We start from the raw sequence: 14,584 nt of genomic DNA on the forward strand, positions 1-14,584 counted from the left end.
CTCAACCGCTGCGCCACCAGGGAGGCCCATGCAGGCACTTTTTTAAAAAAAAAAACAAAAAACAAACTTATACCTGAAACTTATACAGTGCTACAACCCAATGTTACCACACAAAAATGATAGTAATATAATACAAACTATAAGAGTTTTACACAGGTCAAATGATATATAAATGCTGCAATAAATATGGCACCCCACCTTGAGAAAAACCTGAAGTTTGACTGTAGAAGTGGGTGTCAGAACACCCTACAGATTGGGAGAAAATATTTGCACTCCATACAACTGATAAGGGACTGCTATCAAAGATCTACAAAGCGTGTCTCCCTCGTGGCACAAGGGGTTGAGACCCAACCTATCAAGCAATCCTCAGCTATTGCAGCATAAGTTCGATCCCTGGCCAGGGAGCTACCCACATGGTGCAACTGACCTCTCCTGGCTCACCTGCTGCTCCCCTCAGCAGTGTGTTTCAGTCAGTCTGCCTGTTCTGCTCCCCACTCTGTCTCTGGTGAGTCCTCTCACCCCCCACACCTCTTGCCTACACCCCAGTTCTTACATGCATAAATAAATAATTTTTTTTTTAAAAAAGATCTACAAAGAGCTTACACAGCTCAACAAAAACAAAGCAAGCAACCCAGTTGGAAAAATGGGCAATAGAGCTAAAAAGACTTCTCCAAAGAGGAAGTGCAAATGGCCAACAAGTATATGAAAAAAATGCTCAACATCACTTATAATCAGGGAAATGCAAATCAAAACCACAATGAGATGCCATGTCATGATGGTGAAAATGGCCCATATTCACCTTATACCAGTAAGAATGGCACATATTAAAAAAACTAGTAACAACAAATGTTGGTGAGGATGTGGTGAAAAGGAATTCTCCTACATTGCTGGTGGGAGTGCAAAGTGGTCCAACTATTGGAAATCTGTCTGGAGGCTCCTCAGTCTACTAAACATGGAGCTACCATATGACCCAGCAATTTCACTCCTAGGGATCTACCCAAAGGACACAAACACATTGATTCAAAAGAACACCCATACCCCTATGTTTATTGCAGCACTATTTACAATAAGTAAAACCTGGAAACAACCTAAATGCCCCAAAATATATGACTGGATCAAGAAGATGTGGTCTATATACACAATGGAGTATTTTTCAGCATTCAAAAAAGATAAACTCATGCCATTCTCAGCAACGTGGATGAAGCTAGAAGGAATCATGCACAGTGAAATAAGCCAGAAGGAAAAAGAAAAATATCGGATGGTTTCACTTATAGCAGGAATATAGGGGAACCCAATAAGACATCAGTGTGAAAAAACAGTAACAGTACAAAACAAACACAAAGCAAAAACAGACATCCTGCAGGGAAGGAGGAGGGAGAGGGATCAGAGGGAGGGAGGGAGGAGCACAGAGGACTGAGGTGATGGTGCACGGGTGCCTTGGGGAGGGAAACTCTGTGGGTACGACATCTGAGGGGGTGGGGGGAAACAAATATTGTTTAAAAATGAACAATGATGTAAGAAATAAAAAAAAACTGGCAACAACAAATGGTGGCGAGGATATGGAGAAAAAGGAACACTCTTACATTGCTGGTGGGAAAGCAAACTGGTCCACTGTGGAAAGTGTGTGGAGGTTCTTCAGATTACTAAAAATGGAGCTACCATATCACCCAGTGATTCCACTCCTAGGAATCTACCCAAAGGATTCAAAACATTAATTCAAAAGGAAACCTGCTCTCCTACGTTTACTGAAGCATCATTTACAATTGCTAAGATATGGAAACAACCTAAATGCCCATAAACAGATGACTGGATCAAGAAGATGTGATCTTGGGCCTCCCTGGTGGCACAGCGGTTGAGCGCTGGGTTGCGAGGCTGCCTGCAGCCTCTGCAGCACCGGTTCGATCCCCGGCTGCTCTCCAGCCACCGGAGGAGGGTCCCACATGGTGCGCAGACCTCTCCTGCCGCCCGCTGCTCCCCTCAGCAGTGTACTTCGGTCCTTCTGCCTGCTCTGCTCCCCACTCTGGCTCTGGTGAATTCTCTCACCCTCCCGCGCTTCTGACTGTACCCAGTGCTTGTATAAATAAATAAATAAATTAATTAAAAAAAAAAAGATGTGATCTCTATACACAATGGAACACTACTCAGCAAGGAAAAAGATGAACTCATGCCATTCACAGCAACATGGATGGCGGTGGAAGGGATTTTTAATCATGTTTATGTTCCCAAAGAAAATATACATGTTAACCTTTAAAATTTTATTCTCCACTTTAAGAAAAGCCACTGAGAACAGAACACTGAGAGTTTTGAATAAGGCTTAATGGGAACATTAATCAGTACTCGTTTGTTTGCCAGTGACAGAGATTTGACTCTGTATGACCGGGGCAAAAAGAAAAGGTATTGGCTCACATAAATGGGAAATGCAGGGTATAGGACTATGAGGAAATGGCAAAGGAACAGTTACATAATTATGTGCATTTAGGCCAGCAGTGGATGCAACTCCACCTGACAGTGGGAGTGAAACCAGCTGTAGCTAACAAGATATCCACGTACTGGCGATATACAGTGATGAGGAAGGCCGATGTGATAAGCATCTATTAATGAGAGGTTTTGCAAATTCTAGCTAGTGTCCTACAAAACGAGTTTTTGGTTTGCTGCATAAGGGTGTATCACATGTTGCAATTCTATGTGGCAAACTGATGGATTGGGTTCCCGACTCTGTTTAGGAGCATTGCAGTGCAGATAAAACAGAGAAATCATGGATGAAATTGTAAAGATTTAACATCTTGGCACATAAAATTCTGCTTATAGAGAAAACATTTAAGGAAGAAAATGCCCAGATAGATTCAGGAGCTTAACCTGTGTCATTAGGCACTATTCTCTCAGTGTCTTGGTCTGCTCTTTCTGTATTGTCCTTCTTAGTAAAACTCTCCTTGCGATAGTCACTATGGTCATTAGCTAGGCCTGCCTTCCACTAGCATTTCAAATTTACTAATAGTTCCAACAAAGGTTCTAGGATTGATTCTCATTGACTTGACTTGGGTCAAAGCCCAATCATTAGGGACAGAGGTAGAAAGTAACATGCATTTTCTCTTTGCTGCGTAGTGAAAAGATTTTTCAGCATTGGATATATTACTATTTAGCTAAATAGGAACATAAAATAAAGGCTTTTTAAGATGTGGGAATTCTCAAAAATTTTATCTTCCATGCACCTTTTGTTAGGAAGCTACTCCAAAAAATGAGGGAATTAACCAAAAAGAGGAAGACATGAGGACTCAGGCAACAATGGACCCAACAGGAAAAAGGCGAGAGGATCCTGCAGGCAAACAGGGAAGGGAAACCCCAATGACAGCTGGGTGCTGCCTGGAGAAATAAGATTGGGGCAAGTCCGGAGGCCAAGAAACTGTTGTAGAAGATAAATTTATGGAACGTCTAATGTGTTTGAACATAAGGAGAGGATATTTGTAAAGTGTAAGGAAGAAGGGAGGGTGGTCAATTTAGTGATAAGGACATTAAAGATAGAGCCAGTATTTTCAACAGTGCACACCTGAAGCTTACATAATGTTCTAATGCAACACTGCTTCAGTGGAAAAATACCTGAGGAAATAAAAAAGGTCACTACTGACTCCAGAAAAGTTCAGAGAATCAAAAACAAATTAATTTTTTGCTCAGGCAGCATGATGTAAACAGTGAATATCAGTCTGGTCAAATTTCCACATAACTAAACTGGAACAGTGGGGGGTAACTGGAATGTTTCTGGCGGGTGAGAGTGTGGTGGCTAAATGGGTTAAGATCTCACCTGTGGATGAGACTTGTATTGATCATCTATAGAGCAATGGAAATTACCCCAAATTAAAAAGAGAGAGAACATAAACATGTTATTTAGACATAGGGAAGTAAATACCAAAATAATTGACTAAAAGAATCCAAAGTGGTGTCTTCAGTGAAGTGGAGAATGGAAGGGGAAGGGAGTCCCATGTGTGGGTTTTTATGGAAATAATTTGTCTGTGTTCCCATATAATTTGTGTGTGTGTGTCCATATAATTTTTGTAAAAGTATCAATTTTGAGACAGTATCCAAGATGAAAAGACACGCTATTGAATGGAAGAAAATATTTGCACACCATACATCTGACAAGGGATTGATATCGAAGATCTACAAAGAGCTCAGACAACTCAACCAAAAGAAAACAAGTATTTCAATCAAAAAATGGTCAGAAAGGCCAAACAGACACTTCTCTAAAGAAGACATACAGATGGCAAACAGGCACATTAAAAAATGTTCACCATCATTTATCATCAGGTAAATGCAAATCAAAACCACGATGATATACCATCTCACACCTGTGAGAATGGCCCATCTAAAACAAAACAAACAAAACAAAACAGAAGCAACAAGTGCTGGTGAGGGTGTGGAGAAAAGGAAATACTCTTAACACCATTTGTGGGACTACAGACTGGCCCAGCCCCTGTGCAAAGAAGTATAGAGTTTCCTCAAAACACTAAAAATGACCCAGCATTCCACTCCTAGGTATCTACTCAAAGAACACACATACACTTAATTCAAAAGGAAACTGCACTCCTGTTTATTGTAACACTATTTACAGTAGCCAAGATTAGGGGGCAACCTAAATGTCCCCCAAACAAATGAGTGGATAAAGCAGATGTAGTATATGTACACAATGGAATACTACTCAGCGATCAAAAGAGAAAAATTCATGCTTCTTGCAGTAATGTGGATGGGGAGTTTCAGCTAAACCAGGGGAGGTTTTATTAAAGACTGAGACTTGGGCCTCCCCTGGTGGTGCAGGCAGTTGTACGCAGCGCTGTGAAGCTGTCCGCAGACTCTGCAGCACCGGTTCGATCCTGGCCAGCCAGCGAGGGTCCCACATGGTGCTGCAGACCTCTCCTGTCTCGCCCGCTGCCCCCCTCAGCAGTGTATTTCGTCTGTCTGCCTGTTCTGTTCCCCACTCTGTCTCTGGTGAATCCTCTCACCCTCCCGTGAATCTGGCCTGTATCCCGGTTCTTGTATAAATAAGAAAATTTAAAAAAAAAAAAAAAAGACTGAGACTTAACCCCTAGGCCACCAGGGAGGCCCTATTATAGATTATTAAAGAAAACTAGGCAATTTGGGAGAATTGAATGTAACCAATCTGACATCCTTTACTCCCCCCAACCCCCACTTCCCCACTGGCTTTGGATGTCTCACCCCTAGGGCTACGTTTGCCCTGCTCATCATATAACAATCCTGACTTCTGAATGAAAAGGTTATCTACCATTTTCCACTCCCAACAGGAATGTTAAAAAGGGAAGTCATTTATTTGAAAATTAGACATTGGAAACTGGCAACGTTGGGATGACTCTTAGCATACCCAAGAATTTCATATTCAGTCAAATCCTCTGAGTCATATTTCCTGTGGGATTTGTCAGAATAGGACTTGGCCTTATAATGGAGTTAGTGGCCAGCGCTATAGCATCTGACACCTGTGTTAGCCCTCACATGGGTCTACTGCATTTACTACAGGTTTTTGCTTAGTCCCAGTTAGAAAAAGGGCTCCCGCCTAAAGAGCTAGCTATCAGAGAGAGTACTATATCATAACTTGGCAGAGAAGTAAGTGTGGGGGTATGAAACAGTGTGTGCCCCTTGCTGTCTGTCCCTAGGGACAGATCTGATTTACTTTAGCCAATACCGTTTATAAATCGGTACAACCTACAGGGACACAATGTAAGTCGTCTTCAGCCACATGTAGGAAAGAGACCCATGAAAGAAGTGCAGGGGCCCGATAGAGTGGCCGGGGTCAACTGCAAACCCTCTAGCTCTGTTCTTAAACTTTGTCCTGTATAAAACACCTTTCTCATCTCAGTGGGGTCCTCACCTTGTTGCCTTTGACACTGCCTATTCTAGATCATTCTATTTGGTTTTACAAACTAACTTGATTACAAAATAACTTGGTTACAAAATAACTTGATATTAGAGGTGAGAGATAACTAAGGAGTGACTTATGCCTCTCTTTTTACTAATAAAAAAGAAACCCAAAGGATCCTAGAGATGTGAAGAAATTTGACTAACAGCACCCAGTTATTCAGTGGCACTCCAGGACTAGAATTTCAGGGTTATCTAGTCCAGCCCCCATTAAGGACATGAGTTTTTTCAAGAGATGCTGAGTCAACTGCTTTTACATATCATGCTAGAAATCTGGGATTTTGTTTCTCAATCATCAGGTCAAGGATTGTTTTTTATTACTGTTTACTTACATTTCTAAATAAATATTGAAAAAAGAGCTTCTGGGAAATAACATATCAAATTACATAAGTAGGGTGAGGCAAAGAGGCAGTGCAGAGAAGGTGACCGAGGAGTAAGGTGAGAGTGTGGGAGGTTGAGTTAAACTTGCCTTGGTTTAAACATGTGTGGGGGCCTCCCCGGTGGCGCAGCGGTTGAGCGCTGGGTTGCGAAGCTGCCCGTGACCTCTGCGGCGCCGGTTCGATCCCCGGCTGCTCCCCGGCCACCAGAGGAGGGTCCCACATGGCGCGCAGACCTCTCCTGCCGCCCGCTGCTCCCCTCAGCAGTGTACCTCGGTCCTTCTGCCTGCTCTGCACCCCGCTCTGGCTCTGGTGAATTCTCTCACCCTCCCGCGCTTCTGACTGTACCCAGTGCATGTATAAACAAACAAACAAACAAGTAAAATAAATAAATAAAGCATGCCTCTATTTAAAAAAAAAAAAAAAAAAAACATGTGTGCACAACACAGAATCCTGAATGAAGGGACGCAAAGCAAGCATAAAATTGAATGAAACTGTTAAAAATGATGAGTTGGGGTCTCTGAAAGTCAACCAAGGTTAAACAACAAATTGGGAACCATCCATTTGTGCAAAACTACCAGGTCTTCAGGGGCGATCAGAAGGGATATGAGCTCCTTGCTAACCCTCCCATCCCCATTCAGCTCAGTAGACAAGAATGGCAGATCTGGCAGGAAAATCAGCAGCTTGGGCTGCCTGAAAAGCAGACTCCGTGCCAGGCACCACAGCGCTATTAGCAGAAGCAGCAAACGAGGTGGGCTGTGAGCAGAGAAAACCCACGGCTCTCCTAGCTGGATGTGAGCCTCGCTGGACCAAGCAGCACATTAGTCAGAACTTTAGCAGTGAAATCCCGGAAATGAGAGGACTGTAGTAGGGATGAAATAGGCTCTCCTCCCCTGACCAGCTCTCTTGAAAATGACTCGCATGCAAAGAGAGACAGTGAGAGCCAAGTGGAAGGAAAAGCAAAGGCCGATCCATGAACTGACTGAATTCTGAAGGCCTTCCCAACTTGTCACACCAAAAATGTCTCCAGACATTTTGAATGCCTCCTGGTGAGCATGAGGGAGCAATCTTGCCCCCAGTTGAGGACCATTGGGTTATGGCTGCCATGAAGAAAAGGAGCCTCCGCATCACAGGAGGCCCTCTTGAATGGCCACATTGCCAGCCACACAATGTCCAGGCCCCTGCCCGAAGGTGGCACCTTGTTTCAGAGACCTTGGTTGATTTTATTAACTGACCATTAGGGTTACTTGTTTTTTTTTTGCAGACAACCACAATTTTACTTCTGTTTTTCCAAATTTAGATGTCTTTGTTTCTTTTTCTTGCCCAATTGCTCTGGCAGGGCCTCCCATTACTACACTGAATATGGGTGGTGAGAGTGGGCCCATTTGTCATACTTTTGATTTTAGAGGAAAAATGTCCAACTTTTCATTATTCTGCCTGATATCAGCTGTGCGCTTGTCATATACAGTTTTTATTATGCTGAGTTATGTTCTTTCTATACTCAATTTATTGAGAGTTTCATCATGACAGAATGCTCACTGGTGTTAAAAGCTTTTTCTGCATCTCTTGAGATGATAGTATGATTTCTATTTTTCATCTTATAAATGTGTTGACTTGTATATGTTGAACCATCCTTGTGCCCCAGGGGTAAATCCTGCTATATGAGACCATTAATGTGCTGTTGAATTTAGTTTGCAAATATTTTTTTTCTCCAAGAGGAAACAGGTCAATATATAACATTAACCAAAAAAAGTAACACTATTCTATGGACTTCATACATATTAACTCATTTAATAATTTTAATACCCTTGAGAAATAGATGCCATTGTTATCCCCATTTTGCATATGTGGAAATGAGGCCAAAAAGGATTAAGCAATTTGCCAAAAGCCACACAGCTCATAAATGGAAAAGGAGGATTTGAATTCAGGAAGTTTGAGCTATTCTTTCTTTTTTTTTTTTAATAGAGGCATGTTTTATTTATTTATTTATTTGTTTGTTTTGTTTATACATGCACTGGGTACAGTCAGAAGCGCGGGAGGGTGAGAGAATTCACCAGAGCCAGAGCGGGGAGCAGAACAGGCAGAAGGACCGAAGTACACTGCTGAGGGGAGCAGCGGGCGGCAGGAGAGGTCTGCGCGCCATGTGGGACCCTCCTCCGGTGGCCGGGGAGCAGCCGGGGATCAAACCGGCGCCGCAGAGGCTGCGGGCAGCTTCGCAACCCAGCGCTCAACCGCTGCGCCACCGGGGAGGCCCTGAGCTATTATTTCTAACCATTAATTGAAAGAGAAAAATGACTTGCTACGCAAAAGGACATCTATGGCAAGTGTTCAGGCACTGAAACTCCCCCTAATTCCCTCTTATGAGTCCCTCCTATGAAGATTCTGGAGCCACAGCCTTTGGGATCTCCATGGCTAGGCAGCCATCACAAAAACTGTTGCCCTGGAACCTGCAGATGGCTCTGATAAACTGATGTCAAGCTTCTCTTCCTCCTGCCCTCTCTTTCTTTCTGATTTGTTGTTTACCTTATGCCCTCTCCCCTCTTGTCTTTTGGAAACTTATCCCCTCTCCTTGCTTTCCCAGGTATTTGCTCCTATAGCTACTTGTCAATGGTTTCCTTCCTTTTCTGGTTTTCCATCAGGATCTACTAGATGCTGTCAGTGGAGTGGCCCAAAGACCAAGAATTTAGGTGGATTTGTGATATTTGGGGGAGATTAGGAAAAGAGCCCAGTAGCTCCCCAAGGCACAGAAAACAGAGTACTAATTCTCTAGCTTGCCCCGAGACTGCTTGGCAACCTTATCTGACTCCCTTTTCGCTTTACAGCGTTTTTTATATACGATACCTCATGCATGTGTTACTGCGGGCCCGGGGCGGGGGAGGCATTATTTCTCCTTCTTTACTGGGAAAGAAGTTGACTTGCTGAGGGCTTAGATAACTTAGCTCAGGTCTCACAGAGTGGAGCCCAATTTCATCACAGGTATATGGACCTCCCCCTCACCCCATCCCCGCCATTGCAGGAGCTATAGCAAAGACCTTGAATGTGGACAAGCAAGACCCTTTTAAAATTGTTCAAAGGAGAGGGCCTCCCTGGTGGCACATGGGTTAAGTCTCAGCATAATGAAGCTATGGGCAGCCACTCCAACAGGAGTTCAATCCCCAGCCAGGGACCTGACCCACAGGGCGCCACAGACCTCTCCTGTCTCCCCGCTGCTCCCCTCAGCAGTGAATTTCAGTGGATCCGCCTGTTCTGCTCCCCACTCTGTCTCTGGTGAATCCTCTTACCGCCCCCCACCCCACCCCGCCCGCCCATACCTCTGGCCTATCTCCTAGTTCTTGGAGGCATAAATAGGGTAAATCTTAAAAAAAAAAAAAAATTGTTCAAATGATCTGGGTAAAATCAAAGTTGTTTAAACACGATACAGATCATGTGTATAAGAGAACATTATAAAACTGTGAAGTGCTATACAAAGATGACTTATTAGTTTGTATGACGCATATTGATATATATCTGGCTACATATTATGTATGAATATGACTATGGTTAATTAGCTGCTTCCTTGGATCATCATTCTTTTCTGTCAGGCTAAATAATTAGCATGTTTTATTATTATTATTTTAAAGATTTATTTATTTATTTATTCATACAAGAGCTGGGGTACAGGCCAGAGATGCGGGGTTGGGGAGGTTTAAGAGGATTCACCGGAGACAGAGTGGGAAACAGAACAGGCAGATTGACTGAAGTACACTGCTGAAGGGAGCAGCGGGCGAATCAGGAGGGGTCTGCTGTGCTATATGGGTTGCTCCCTGGCCAGGGTTTGAACTCGTGCTTCTGGCTGCGGACAGCTTTGTAGGTTGTGTCTTAACCTCTTGCGCCACCAGGGAGGCCCCGAGAGCATATTTTATTATTGAATAGTGTTTCTTTTTTATTGAGCAGGCTGCTGTCATCTCCTTGTCGGGCTAGTACTTGAGTCAGAGGTTATCTCCATTAATGTGTCTAAAGTGCCCTCTGTTCCTCACCAACTGGGTGACTGCAGCGCTGCCCTGTCTTGGTGTCGTCCAGGACCACTATCTCTGACATCTGCTCCCTCATCTGCTTTGCCCCCTTCTCCATCAGACATGCAGCCAGCACCTGCAAGCCTGGCAGGCCCGCAGCCTGGTCATCGCCTGGCCACCAGGCTCCAGAAATCTGAGCCCAGGAATCTGAGTTCACTGGTCTCTCTTGATACCAGGTGGGGCCAGAGTCCTCCTCCTCCTCTGTCAGTAGAGGAAATTCAGATCTCTTTTCCTGACAAACTTAAAAAAGAAGAGTTGGCATTTTTTTCCTTATGTAAAAAGCCCTCTGAAATGTCTCCCAAGTGCAGTCTCAATTCTGTTTTTGAAGGTTGTTTACTTGCAGTTCATTTTCATGACAAGTTGAAACTTGTCCCTGACTATTACACAAATACACACAATGTTTTTTAAGTTCTCACCTCTCCTGCTCCTCTGACAGAAATGCCAAAGGGACATGTTGTCCGTTCCAAGTTTAGCATTAAATTTCTCTATATCTGCTTGTTCTGGTCCAAGTGCAGCATTTGTACTGCATCTTTTTTTTGGTATGAAAATATTTTATTTATTATATATATATATTTATTATATCAGCCTTCATTTTTGTACAATGCATGATTTCCCCGTGAAATTCCCACCACCAGTTCACCAGTGCACCACTGCCATAGTCCCGTGTGTTCTTCGCACCCCTGTCTTGATCCTTCTCCCTCCTCCTCCCCCAGAATGTCTCTGGTCTCTGGCTGCCTGTTGATTTATTATAGTTATATTTCCCCCCAATCCCGTATTTGGCTCCTCTACATTCCTCCTATAAGTGAAACCATCCAATATTTTTCTTTTTCTTTCTGGCTTATTTCACTGAGCATGATGCCTTCCAGCTCCATCCATGTTGCTGTGAATGTCATGAGTTTATCCTTTTTGATAGCTGATGCATCTTGTTTTTTAAGAAAGTCAAGAAAGTCTCAAACAGTGTGGCCATGACAGGCCAGCCCATGCTCTTCTCACCTCTTCTCACTTTTGGGTCAACATTCCTTGGGGCTTAGGGAAAAGCAAGCATGTCCCACTGGAGAGTAAGAGTCCCCAGACTCCAGACAGAGAGGATGGGGGCTTCTCTGTCTTCATGGGGGAAAAAAAGATGGAAGAGATGCCCAAGCAAAGCTGGTTGGGAGAGATTCCAGAAGGTTCAGAAAGTAGAAGCAAATGCCATGGCTCAACTGCTGGCCATAAAACTCTGCTGCCAGCATGTGGGAACAGAAATGCCCTCCAGGGTGAGAGAAAGCAAAGATGTATTCAAAGAATAGGGTTTTGGAGCTAGAAGGACTTGCTCAGCCAGTTGCTTATAGGGTATGGATATAATTAACCTCTTGGGGGCCTTAGCTTCCTCCTCATTAAAACTGAAATAATAACATCTGCCTTTCAAGGTAGTTGTGAAGAGTCAAGTACTTAGAACAGCAGCTGACATGTAGTAAACAGTGTAAAAATGTTTATTATTTTATGTGTGGTGAACCGCAAGGGCCAGAGTCCAGACTGCTACTTATTGGCAAATTACTTAACTTCTCTGAGCCTGAATTTTTCCCTCTATAAAATACAGATAACCTCAGAGGGCTTGCTAGGGACTAGGGAGGGGGATAAAAAGGGCACCACCCATAGTTTAGGAATCTATGACCTGTTTGCTCTGAGTTAGTTCCACAGTGCAGTCCAGGAGGCACCTGGGAATATGATGGATGCCATTGTGTCAGAGGCTGAACCATCTCAGGGGTGAAGTGCTCTAAATCCAAATGCCACTGGAAGGGGAGCTGCCAGGGAGACAGGGCACCATAAAACTCTCAGAGTTAGTAACTGTCTGGAGTGAAGGCCCACTTGCTGATAATTAACTGTTTAAGTCACTATAGAGGTGAGGTGTTCCCTGTTTCTTTGGAGCATAAGGCTTGGCCCATCTCAGATTAGGTGGCTGATCTAATGAAAGTGCATATTAAAGATTTAATCTGGTTAAGTCTCAGCAATATGAAGCTATTAGCAGCCACTGCAGTACAAGTTCGATCCCTGGCCAGGGAGCTGACCCACTTGGTGCAGCAGACCTCTCCTGTCTCACTCACTGCTCCCTTCAGCACTGTATTTCAGTGGATCTGCCTGTTCTGCTACCCACTCTGTCTCTGGTGAGTTCTCTCACCCCTGTACCTCTGGCTTACACCCCAGATCTTGTATGCATAAATTTAAAAAAAAAAAGATTTAATCCCTGTCCTTTGCCGTTTTTGCCCTCTTTGAAATGTGCAAGCAAAGAATCCAGAACTTCCTGGCAATAGATTTGTTGCAAAAATCAAATAAAATGAAAAACCTAAGTACAGTTCTTTGAACTGAGTAAATGTCCAATAAATGCTCATTATTATTATTTCTACTGTTATATTGTTACTTTTCTCTCATTGCCTCTTCTCATTCACCCCTCTGATTCAGTTCATTCTCACTCACTCCCTGGTGGCAGCAAAAGTGATCTTCTTTAAAAATAAGTAGCTTTGATACTCCACAACAATGTGGTGGAATAAAGAGGCTGGAATCACATTCTCCCTTGAAAACAGCTAGAAAAAAACACTGATATATGCTCCTACAAAAAATCCAGATGCTTCGAGCCAGCTACACAGCTCCAGGACATCCCCAGGGAGTTCAAGAACTAAGGTTGGTGGCTGCTGACCAGAAAGAATAGGAGGAGGCAAGGGAGACCCTGTCTGGGCTGGGGAACCAACTCCCCAAGCCACAACAAGGGAAACCCAGGTCATTGCAAATTTCCTTGGAGGAATTTTCCTGACATGACAGTGGGCCTGGACCCAACATGGGGCAGTGGGAGTTCAACAGACTCTGACCGGGGAAATTCGTAGCTATGCAACTGGGGTGGTGTGTCCACTGAAGGCTCTCTCCCTGACTCCTCCCAGAAGAGATTAAAGAAAAGCCAGATAGAGTCAGGCCAGGTGCTATAAAAAGCTCCACACCAGAAAGAAGAACTTCAGAGCGAACTCACAATCTTCTGGGGAGGCAAACCAATGGTGCATAGACTTCCCAGCCCTGCAGAAGCTGTTGCTGAGCAAGGGCAGAGCAGTGACAGTCATTATGGGCAGCCATAATGGTAAGTGGGCACATGTGCACCCGCTACACACGCAGAGTAATAAAAAGCTTCCCCAAGAACAAGAGCTCAGGACCAGATGTCTTTACCAGTGAATTCTACCAAACCTATAAAGAAGATCTAACACCTATCCTACTTATTCTTCAAAAAGTTGAAGAGGGGGGCCTCCCTGGTGGCGCAAGGGGTTAAGAGGCAACCTATGAAGCGGTCCACAGCCTTTGCAGCACAAGTTCGATTCCCGGCCGGCCAGGGAGCAACCCACATGGCACAACAGACCTCTCCTGTCTCGACCGCTGCTCCCCTCAGCAGTGTATTTCAGTCAGTCTGCCTGTTCTACTCCCCACTCTGTCTCTGGTGAATCCTCTCACCCCCCACACCTCTGGCCTGTACCCCAGCCCTTGTAAAAAAAAAATGAAGAGGGAGGAAATAACTCTAATACATTCTGTGAGGACATTACCCTGATCTCAAAAGCAAACAAAGACAGTGCAAAAAAAGAGAAAACTACAGACCAATGTCTCTGTTGAATGTTCACGCAAAAATTTTAACCAAATTCTAGCAAACTGAATACAGCACCATATCAAGAGAATCATCCATACAATCAAGTAGGCTTCATCCAAGGGATGGAAGGCTGGTTCAACATATATAAATCAATCAATGTCACCCATCAGATCAACAAAAATGAGGACAAAAATCACATGATCATCTCAATAGATCCCAAAAAGCATTTGACCAGATCCAACATCCATTTATGATAAAGATCCTCCAAAAAAAAAGGGAATAAATGGAACTTATCTAAATATTATCTAAGCTGTATATAACAAACCTACAGACAATATCAGATGGCCTATAGACTTAGGAAAAATTGTTCAACATCACTTACTATAAGAGAAATGTAAATTAAAACCACGCAGTTACCCCTTCACCCCTGTGAGAATGGCATGTATAAAAAAGAATGGAATTAACAAATGTTTGCGAGGTTGCAGTGGAAGAGGAGCTCTCAGCCACTGTTGGTGGGAATTCTAGCTGATATAGGCCCTGTGAAAAACGGTATGGTGATGTTTTAAGAAATAAAAATGGAAATCTTGTTTGACCCAGCAATACCATTATTAGGTGTGAAAATTCAACACCAAAAGAAC

The sequence above is a fragment of the Talpa occidentalis genome, unplaced genomic scaffold (assembly GCF_014898055.3).
Source record: "Talpa occidentalis isolate TD23 unplaced genomic scaffold, MPIMG_talOcc4v2.1 talOcc4.16, whole genome shotgun sequence".
In the NCBI taxonomy this organism is placed as follows: Eukaryota; Metazoa; Chordata; class Mammalia; order Eulipotyphla; family Talpidae; genus Talpa; species Talpa occidentalis.